The following is an 8,385-nucleotide window of genomic DNA, read 5'->3' as shown; positions in this document are numbered from 1 at the left end:
TGTGAGTTTAAGGCCAGCCTGGTCTACAAAGTGAGTTCTAGGACAGGCTCCAAAGCTACACAGAGAAACCCTGTCTCAAAAAACCAAACCAAAAAAAAAAAAAAAAAATTGAATCCAGGCAGGCCAGGGAGTGGCACATGCCTTTCATCCTAGCACTCTGGAGGCCGAGGCAGGTGGATCTCTGAGTTCGAGACCAGCCTAGTCTACAGAGCAAGTTCCAGGACAGGCTCCAAAGCTATATGGAAAAACAACAAACAGATAAATAAATGAATGAATGAATGAATAAAGGAACAAACAAACAAATAAATAAATAATACAAAATAAAGAATTGAACCCAGGACTTGACACAAACTAGAGGGGCCCTCTACCACTGAGCTATGTCCCCAGGCTCCTGGAGTGAACATGCCGAAATAGTAGTTTCCAACACTGGGGAAGCAGAGGCAGGAAGGTGGGAAGTTGAAGGCCAACCTGGGCTACATAGCAAGACCTTCTTAAAAGAGGAGAGCAGAGGGGAGGAAATAAAAGGCCAGGAGAGGGGGCAGAGCAGAGGAGGGTGGGGAGAAATGGGAATGAGAGGGAGGGAGGAGAGGAAGAGAACAAATTTAGGAAGAGAAATCACTCTGTAGAAAGATCCAGCAGAAGAGCCTGGCAATGGTAACAAGTGTAGCTTCAGCATTATCATGGTCATCATAGTGAGGTCTTTGTAATGACTATGACTTTGTGTTAGACATCAGTCCACACTCTGTAAAGTTCCAACAGAGTCTGTAGTTTCATTAATATTATAGTGTGACCATTCATTTTCTGATTGTCACACTGTGGTTATGTATAAGTGTTCAGAAGCTGGAGAGATGGCTCTGTGATTAACAGCACTTGTTGATTTTGCAGGGAACCTCGGTTTGGTTCCCACCACCTACATGGCAGCTCATAACGACTTGTAACTCCAGCTCCAGGCAATCTAACACCCCCTTCTGGCTTCCACAGGCACCTGCATTGCGTGTGCTGCACATACATACACTCAGACGCTCACACATACTCATACATTAAAAATAGATACATCTTTTTTTTTTTTTTTTCAGAGCTGAGGACCGAACCCAGGGCCTTGTGTTTGCTAGACAAGCGCTCTACCACTGAGCTATATCCCCAACCCCCAGATACATCTTTTTAACAGTGTAAAACTTTTGTTTGTTTTGATTGATTTTTTTTTTTTTTTTGATACAGGGTTTCTCTATGTAGCCCTGGTTGTCCTGGAACTTGCTATATGGTCCAGGCTGGCCTTGAACTCAGAGATCCACATGCCTCTGCCTCCCAAGTGCTGGAATTAAAGGCATTCGCCACCACTGCCCTGCAAAAGTGTTAAACATTTTAAACTAAGTGAATAGTGTAGAAAAAGTCAACATATTGTTTTTCTTTTTATTATTAATTTTTAAGTTGAGAGCTGGAGAGATGGCTCAGCGGTTAAGAGCACTGACTGCTCTTCCAGAGGACCTGAGTTTAATTCCCAACAGCCACAGGGTGGCTCACAACCATCTATAATGAGATCCAGTGCTCTTTTCGGGTATACATGCAGGCAGACACTGTACACATAGTAAGTAAATAAATTAAGAGAAATCCTTAAAAAAAATTAAGTTGATACTTTAAAACTGTATTTTTATTGCTATGCCAAGAAATGTCTTCACACACATACACACACACACACACACACACACACACACACACACACACACACCTGTACAGTCTTCTGAACCACATTACTAAGACAATTTCATTCCATGGAGTTCATTCATTTAAAGTGTTTAATTTAATGAATTTTAATATGTCTGTTGAGTTATTATCATTATTTAATTCTAGAACATTCTCATCATTCCAGAAAGAAATATTGCAACCATTGGAACTCTCTATTTCTTCCTTAGCCCCAGGATTCTGTCTTGGAGTTCACATATTCAATATTTCTTATAGATATATTGTTGAGCAGCGAGGTCTTTCGTGACTGGTAAAAGTTTCTTTCACTCCACATAACATATTTAAGGTTCACACTTGTTTTAGTATGTATGTCTTCTTTAAAGAAATGTCTATTCATAGCTGGGCAGTAACGGTACATCTTTAATCCTAGCACTTGGAAGGAAGAGGCAGTCGGATCTCTGTGAATTCAAGGCCAGCCTGGTCTACAGAGTGAGTTCCAGGACAGCCAGAGACACACAGAGAAACCCTGTCCAGAAAAACCAAAAACAACAACAACAACAAAAATTCAGAGACAGGGCGTAGTATCATATACCTGTATTATTAACATTGGGGTACAGAGGCAAGAGGATTGACAAGATTTTTTTTAAGGTGGTAGGAAGAGATGGCTCTTCCAGAGGATCTAGATTTGATTCCCAGCACCCACGTGGCTGCTCACAACCTTCTGATACCAAGGCCCTGTTCTGGCTTCCTAGGGTACCAGGCACACACCAGATCCACAGACATACAAGTATTCAAACAAACACAGAGGGTAACAAATAAAAAGGAAAAAAAATTGCTCGGATCCCTTGCACTTGTTTGATGTCCAGGCTGTTCTCAGCCTCATGGATCCCTCTGTCTCCGTTCCTGAGTGCTATAATAACAAGCATACACCACCATGCCCAGCTCTGCTCTTTTTTTTTTTTTTTTTTTTTTTTTTTTAAAGATTTATTTATTATGTATACAGTGTTTTGTCTGCATGTATGACTACAGGCCAGAAGAGGGCACCAGATCTTGTTACAGATGGTTGTGAGCCACCATGTGGTTGCTGGGAATTGAACTCAGGACCTCTGGAAGAACAGTCAGTGCTCTTAACCTCTGAGCCATCTCTCCAGCCCCCCAGCTCTGCTCTTTTTAAAAAGAGACTTCATTCACTTTATTTTTCTGGGATAAAAACCCTATGTGGTGCCCATAGATGGAGCCTGGGTCCTCTGGACAGAGATTCTGAGGTAGGTTTTCACAAGATGATGGGTGAATTCCTGCTAAGGAGACTTGGTGAACATAGTCTCTTAGCAGAGATCAGGTGTGGGGACATGCCCCACCGGGAACTTAGGTCACCTGTGAAGAGGTGGCCTGGAACTGAGGAAAGGTAAGTGCGCCCAGCCTCCCTCTTACCCGGAGACAATCAGACCCAGTGGGGAGTCAAGTCAAGCAAGTACTCATTTATTGATAGGCAGTAAGCTTCTTTTATACCAGAAAACCTCCAAACCCTAGGAGGGGGTGAAGGAACAAACCAATCATTTTAAAGGGCACCCTATTTACAAGTTTTTTAAGTCCTGACACTATCTCTTGTTTTTTAGTATCTTATCTTAGCATAAATAACTGGAGCTAACTTTCTTCCTCACCATTTGTATCCACTCTCTGCGTAAACACCTTAAAGCTTAAGCTCTATTTATCTGAATTTCTCTGGGCACCCTCTTTGCAGCCCATGTATGCCCCACAATCAGGGGCCAAGACAATTATCAGAATTCTTTTTTTTTTTTTTTTTAAGCTGAGGATCGAACCCAGGACCTTGTGCTTGCTAGGCAATTTCTTGAGACAGGATCCTATTCAAACCAGCAAACCAGATTGGCCTCAAATCCTCTGTGTGGCCAAGGATATCACTGAACTTTTGATCCTCCTGCCTCTACTTCCCAAGTGCTGGGATTACAGGTGTGCACCACCACAATCAATTTATCCAGTGCTGCAATTGAACTCAGAGCTTTCTATATGCTAGGTAAGCATTGTACCAGCTGAGTGACATCCCCAGGCTCTGGATTAGAGGGTCTGTATTTCTGTATTCATGATTTTTTTGTGTGTGGTGCTGGGGATTGAACACAAGTCTTGCTGTGCATGATAGGCAAACATTCTACCTCTGAGGTACAGGCCTAGTCTCCTTATTTATTTATTTTTTTATATTTTTATGTGTGTTGGTGTTTTGCTATGGGTGTCAGGCCCCTGGAACTGGAATTATAGACAGTTGTGAGCTGTCATGTGGGTGCTGGGAATTGAACCCAGGTCCTCTGGAAGAGCAGTCAGTACTCTTAACCACTGAGCTATTTCTCTGGCCACCCCCCAGCCTCCTTTTTTAAACCTTTTATTTCATGTATTTTATGTGTATAAGTGTATACATGTATGTATGTACACTCCATGTTTGCCTGATACCCACAGAAGACAGGACGGTGGATCACCTGGAACTGGAGTTGCAGATGGTTGTAAGCCACCATGTGGGTGCTGGGAATCAAGTCCAGTTCCTCTGGAAGAACAAGTATTCTTAACCACTGAGCCATCTCTCCAACCCCCTCCTTTTCTTTTGAGATTTATCTGTTTATTATTTTATGTGTGTATGTTTTGCCTGCATGTATGTATGTGCACCATGTACATGTCTGGTATCTGTGGAGACCAGAAAAGGGCATTAAATCTCCTGAAAAGTAGAGTTACAGATGATTGTGAGCACCCATGTGGGTGCTGGGGATCGAACCTGGATCCTCTGCAAGAGGAATAAATGCTCTTAACCACTGAGCCATCTCTCCTGTGTACCAGCCTTGACAGAGTCTCAGTAAACTTTCCAAGCTGCCCTTGGATTAGCTCTGGAGCCCAGACAAGACTTGACCTCGCTATTGTCCTCCGTCAGCCCACCCGGTAGTTTGGATTTCAGGCCTGTGCCACCAGACCCAGCTCCTTTTCACTTTCTGGGTGGCGTTTAATGACACAGCATTTCTAATTCATATAAAGTCCAACTTGTTGGTCTCTTTTATCACTTACGATTTTGGTGTCACAATGATTGGAACTCATCATCTAACTCAGATCACAAAGGTCTCAGCCTCCAATTTCTTTTTCCATGTTGGGGGTGCTAGAGAGGGAACCCCAAGGCTTGCCCAGGCCAGTAAGTGTTTTTGATTGGGTTACACCTCCACCCTACTCCTGATTTCTTCTAAGATTTTTTTCTTAGTTTTGGCTCTTACTTATAGGGCTATGATTTACATTAAGTTAATTTCTGGGAGTTGGGGATTTAGCTCAATGGTAGAGCACTTTGCCTAGCAAGCGCAAGGCCCTGGGTTCAGTCCTCAGCTCTGGGGAGAAAAAAGTTAATTTCTGGATATAGTATGATACAAGGATCCAAATGTCTTCTTTCACGAGAATGCTGGCTAGTTTTTATGTAAACATAACACAAGCTAGAGTCATTTTGGAAGACTGAACCTCAGTTGAGAAAATGCTCCCTCCAGACAGGCCTGTGAGCAAAGCTGTGGTGCATTTTCTTGGTTGATGACTGATATGGGGAGAGCCCGGCTCACTCTGGGCAGCACCATCCCTGGGCTGGTGGACCTGGATGCTATAAGAAAGCAGCTTGAGCTGCCTCCCGAGTGCCGGGCAGTGGTAGCACACGCCTTTAATCCCGGCACTCGGGAGGCAGAACCAGGCAGATCTCTGTGAGTTCGAGGTCAGACTGGTCTACAGAGAGAGATCCAGGACAGGCACCAAAACTACACAGAGAAATCCTGTCTCAAAAAGCCAAAAAAAAAAAAAAGAAAAAAAAAAGAAAAAGAAAAAAGAAAGCAGCCTGAGCAAGCCAGTAAGCAATGCCATGGCCTCTCTATCAGCTCCTGCCTCCAGGTCCCTGTCTTGTTTGAGTTTTTGCCCTGACTTCTGTCAGTAACGGTCTGTGCTGTGGAAGTATAAGCTGAAATAAACCCTTTCCTCCCCAGGTTGCTTTTGGTGGTGGTGTTTTATCACAGCAGTAGAAACCCTAACTAAGATGGCCAGCACAATTTATAGAAAAGGCCATTCTTTCCCTATTGAAATGCCTGGATACTTTTGTCTGAAATCAATCAACTGACTGTGTGTTTATTTTTACTTCAATGCTAGTCATTGATGTACATGCTTGCCTTTATATTCTTGTGATTGTTGCACATGCATGTAAAAATTACTTTCAGTATAAAAGTTACTAAACTAATTTTTAGTTTTATTTATTATTAATGTATGTATGGGAAGGACATCCTTTCCACGGCACACATGGGGAGGTCAGAGGACAACTTCATAGAGCTTGGTTCTCTCCTTCCACCGTTACATGGGTTCCAGACAGTGAACTCAGGTCCTCAGGTTTATGAGCCAAACTTCTAACAGGTCCTTGTCTATTTGATTTTGTGAGGCTGAGAATTTAATTTAGAGGCCAGCAGTGGTGGCACATGCCTTTAATCCTAGCACTCAGGAGGCAGAGGCAGGCGGATCTATGAGTTCAAGGTGAGCCTGGTCTAAAAGCAAGTTCCAAAACAACTAAGGCTACATAAAGAAACCCTGTCTTGAAAACAAAACAAAAATAACAAGAAAAAAGGAGAATTGAACTTCGGAGTACTTGAATGCAAATGCTCTATCACTGAGCCATAATCCCAGCCCATAAAAAGTTAATAAAGAAATAGAACCATGGGGCTGGAGAGGTGGCGAAATGGTTAAGAACTCAGGGGAGTCAGTTTCCAGCACCACAGAGGAGCTCACAACCCCTCTAACTCCAGGGGCTCAGACACTGTCTTCTGGCCTCCTCAGGTTTCTTTGTACACATAGCGTACATTCACACAAACAGATACAACCAAATAAAAATAAAACCTAAAAAGAAAGAAAGAAAGAAACGGAGCACTAGATCTGGGACTGTAGCTCACTGGCCGAGTGTTTGCTTTCTGTACATAGGATCCTGGGTTCAGTCCTCAGCATCACACACACACACACACACACACACACACACACACACACACACACACACACACAGGAAAGGAAGGAAGGAAGGAAGGAAGGAGAAAGAAAAAAGAAGGAAACTAGAGCCAGGCCGAGTGGCGCACTACAGTATGGCTGTTTCTTCTCAGTTAGACTCCACCATTCTAGTCATGAAGTAGACCAGCTGTGATCACTCACATGAAATCCTAGTGAAAAATCACAAGGCTCACTCACCCACCCTCAAGGTCATACAGGAGGTAAACATTTGCTGGGCAAAGTGGCGATGCATTTTTTTTCCTGAGTCATCCCTGCTGGGGATGGAGTTCCTAGAAACATAGATGTCCAAGGTTACCCGTGCTCTTATAAACAGCCCTGATAACATGAGGTCACCACGGTGGCCTGGAACAGAACCCTTTCTTTGGTTTGTTAATGTCCTCTTTATCTGGGGTGGATAGACATAACAAAGAAAAAAGAGAAAGTTGGGCTGGCAGGATGACTCCATGGATAAAGGAGCTTGCTACCAAGACTGATTCTGAGTCCCACCCTCTGACCTCCACAGTAGTGGTAGGAAACTGACTCCCTCAAGTTATCCTCTGAACTCTACACATATGTGCTGTGGGTGCTCACACACACGGGCTATAACAATAAAGTCTCATAAAGCTTGTGAAAAAGATTTGCTAACAAGGACAGAATCTTCTGTTCATGTTTCTTCCTCACAAGGAGGCCGATTTCAGCCTGTGTCATGGCACATGTCTATGTTTTGGGCATGGAGAGTTCAAAAGTGCCCTGGGCTGCACAGTGAGACTGTGTTTAAGGGTTGTTCACTGACTCAACTGATTATTTTAGTATGTATTTCCGCATCACATTTATAGTATTTCCCAACTAAGAAGCACGGCTCCTCTTGGGCCTTCAGTGTTGGGAGTTATTGATTCACCTTCCCCTATAAAAAGGGACAGCGCCTGGCTCACAAACAAACAAACCAAAACACCAAACGATCGAGGGTGAGCTAGCACTACATCCATTTATGCAAAAATGAACTTGGTTTGTTTGAGTCAAGGTCTCACTGTGTGGTCCTGGCTGCCCTGGCTTTATAGACCATCTGGCCTTGACCTCACGGACAACTGCCCACCTCTGCCTCCAGCGTGCTGGACTAAAGGTGCATGACTTGGCTCAAAAATTGATTTTTTATTGATTTATATTGTTGCCATGGGGTCTTTTATAACCCAGCCTGGCTTCAAACTTGAGAGATGGGGATGACTGGACCTTCTGACCCTGCTGCCTGCATTTCTCAAGGGCTGGGCTTATAACCCTTCACTAACATGCCTGGTCTATGTAATTGTGCAGGTGTAGGGATGGAGTCTAGGGCTTAGTGAGTGCTAGACAAGCACTCTACCAATTAAGCTACAACCCCAGCCCAGTTATTAACATCATCAAAATTTCAATCATATTGGGAGAAGTTGGGAGTAGATGGGAAGGAGTCCATGGGAAGCTGGAGGGCTGTGCCAGTACTCAGGGGACTGATGTGAGAGATTTATTTCAAGTTTGGTACTAGCGTGGCTACAAAGTGAAACTCTGTCTCAAACAGAGAAAGAAAGAAGCATGAACTCGTTAATAAACTACAGAGCTATCCAAAGAGTAAAGGTCCCATCTGGGACCAAGTGTAAAGAAAGGCTCTTGGAATCTACAGGCCACTTGGTGAGTTTC

This window comes from Peromyscus eremicus, chromosome 8a, assembly GCF_949786415.1.
Source record: "Peromyscus eremicus chromosome 8a, PerEre_H2_v1, whole genome shotgun sequence".
Taxonomy (NCBI): Eukaryota; Metazoa; Chordata; class Mammalia; order Rodentia; family Cricetidae; genus Peromyscus; species Peromyscus eremicus.
The sequence above is the reverse complement of the archived record's forward strand: the minus strand, read 5'-3'. Positions refer to the sequence as shown.